Genomic DNA, 2,662 nt, shown 5'->3' on the forward strand with positions numbered 1-2,662 from the left:
GCACAGCCACCAGCCAGGAGCAGGGTGTGGGCTTCCAAGTCAAGAGAGGGCTCCAAAAGCTCAGTGTTCTACAACAAAGCCACAGGAGGCTGCTCTCTGCATTGCTCCCGTGGGGTTAACCTCTCTGGAGCTGGGGCTTGGCCATGGTTTTCCTGGTGAAACATCCCCTGGATGAGGAGAATGGCATCAGAGCAGCCAGGTGATGTCTCAGAGGCTGCAAAACCTGCTCCCACCCTGCTGAGCAGCTCTGGGGGCGAGGTGCAGATTCCCTGCTGGGTTTTCCAAAGGTGATGGCAGCTGGGCAGGAGCCAGTCAGGCTCTGCAGGGGTCTGGGTGGCAGCAGAGGTGTGGGGGGGGGGACTAGGAGCCCCCTCCTCCTGGGAACAGGGGAGGACAAGGTGGACCCAGGTCAATCTAAGCCTCCTCTGGAAGCAGCCAGGGACCCCCTGGGTGCCTGGGGTGGGACAAGGACCTTAAAAAAGGGAACAGCACACACAGGGGTGTGCATTTAGTGGTTATCTCACCGTGAGCCCAGGCAAGGTGATGGAAGAGATGATCTGACTGAGGCAGATCTAAATGGGGAAAGAATAAATCAAACAAATCCTGAATAGAAAACAGACCTGACCTGACCAAGCTGCTTTGATCACACTCATGACTTTGGCTGCCCAGCTGCAGCAGCCATCCTGTCCCAGTGCCCTCAGCCCCCAGCAGTGGGAGGTTTGAAGCCTCTGCAAATCTTTTTGGAGGGGGCAATGAGAGCTGAACCCCAGCAGGGTCCCAAATGCCTCTGCCAGCCACTACGTTTGCCACCTTCCCCTGCTCTTCTTCTCAGCAGGAGTAGGATCTGTCCCATATGTTTTGCAGGTGCCAACACCTCCCACCCACCCCGTGGGGCTCAGAGTGGTGGGAGGGGTGTAGGGGTGAGCAGCAGGAGTAGGATCTGTCCCATATGTTGCCAACACCTCCCACCCACCCCGTGGGGCTCAGAGTGGTGGGAGGGGTGTAGGGGTGAGGCAGCATTCCCTGGGGTCCCCCTCCTAGATGCCCTGCATTTCCCAGAGGGATTTCCCCAGCCATGGGACTGCCAGGTGAGCAAGGATGATAAAAGCCAGGGCCAGCAGAGTCCCAGGACCCCACACAGTCCTGGGAGAGTGGGCAGTCAGAGATGGAGCTGGTGGCTTGTCTCCAGCAGCTCTGCTCCCCTCCACACTCTGCAGCCAGGCCCAGGGCCAGAGCTGGAGGTGACAGCAGGGAAGAAAAGGGAAAGCTGTTTTTCAGCCTGGACCATGTGAGGGACTCCCAGGGCCACTCCAGAGCAGAGACTGGATCCAGTCATCACAGCAGAAGGGCTGCTCCCTTCCCTGCACCAAGCACAAGAGGACTGATGAACTGGATGAGGGTGAAGAGCATCTCCTCCTAGATTCATCCAGAGCCACAGGAGAACCTGGTTTTGCCTCTGAGCCCTCATGGACATCCCAGTTCTGGTGCCAGGTCTGTGCAAATCCAGCAAAGCCCCTCCCTGGAATGTCATCTGGGATGCTCTGGTGTCTACACTTAGCTGGTGTCTGGGTCTAAACTCCAGCAGTTGCTCTGTCACCCAGTGACCCCTCCCCAGCCAAGAACGGGGATCAGGAAAAGGAGTTGGAGTGAAAATGGATTTAATTGAACAGCCAAACTAATACCAGTACCCAATAGAGAGTAAACAAAGCTGTACTCAGCCCAGCAAATGTACAGCCTATGATTCTGTCCCAGTGAAGCCAGGACACTGATGTATCCCAGAGTATTTCATGGGAGTATGGAGTATTTCATTTCATTTCTTTAAGTGGAGCCTTTCCCAGACCAGTAAATCCTCTTTTGCTTTCCCTCTGCTTTGTTTCATTTTCTTCTTGGAGGGAATATTTTCTGTCCTTCAGAGACCACCTTTACCCCAGCTGGGCCAGGAGCTCCTCAGTGCATAGGGGTAGGAAGGGGAATAACAGGGAAAGGATGATCCAGGCAGGGAAAGGAGAGCCAGGCAGCTGCACTGGATCCACACAAGAGCATCTGCTTTCCTCCTCTCCCTGCTGTCTCCCCAAGGAGGGATTAAATGGGAGCTGAGCTGAGGACAGGAAGGTGCTCTGCTCCACCAGCCAGGCACGGAGACAGGAATCCCTCCTTGTCCACACCCAGCCCTGGGACACCACTCAGCCCCCCTTGCTGCACCTCGCTCTTACCCAGTGTCCATGTCCCAAAAAATCAAGGCTGGATACTGCAAAATGACTTCAGAGAAGAGCCAGTGGAGGGACACACACCATCCTATCTTGGGGATCACCCCTGTCCCCGTTGGAGCAAGTCCCTGCCTGGACCAGCACCCTGTGACTTCCTCAGCTGGGTCCAAATGGTGGGGCTGTGCTGCAGACAGGGTGCCCAAAATGCCAGCAGGGTGCACAGCAGGGTGCTGGCAGGGTGCACAGCAGGGTGCTGCTAGGGAGCTGGCAGAGTGCAAAGCAGGGTGCACAGCAGGGTGCTGGCAGGGTGTACAGCAGTGTGCACAGCAGGGTGTACCCAGGGTGCTGGCAGGGTACACAGCAGGGTGCTGCCAGGGTGCACAGCAGGGTGCTGCTAGGGTGCTGAGAGGGTGCTGCCAGGGTGCTGCCAGGGTGCTGGCGGGGGGGTGGCAGGG

The sequence above is a fragment of the Merops nubicus genome, unplaced genomic scaffold, assembly GCF_000691845.1.
Source record: "Merops nubicus isolate BGI_N331 unplaced genomic scaffold, ASM69184v1 scaffold20577, whole genome shotgun sequence".
NCBI classification, from domain to species: Eukaryota; Metazoa; Chordata; class Aves; order Coraciiformes; family Meropidae; genus Merops; species Merops nubicus.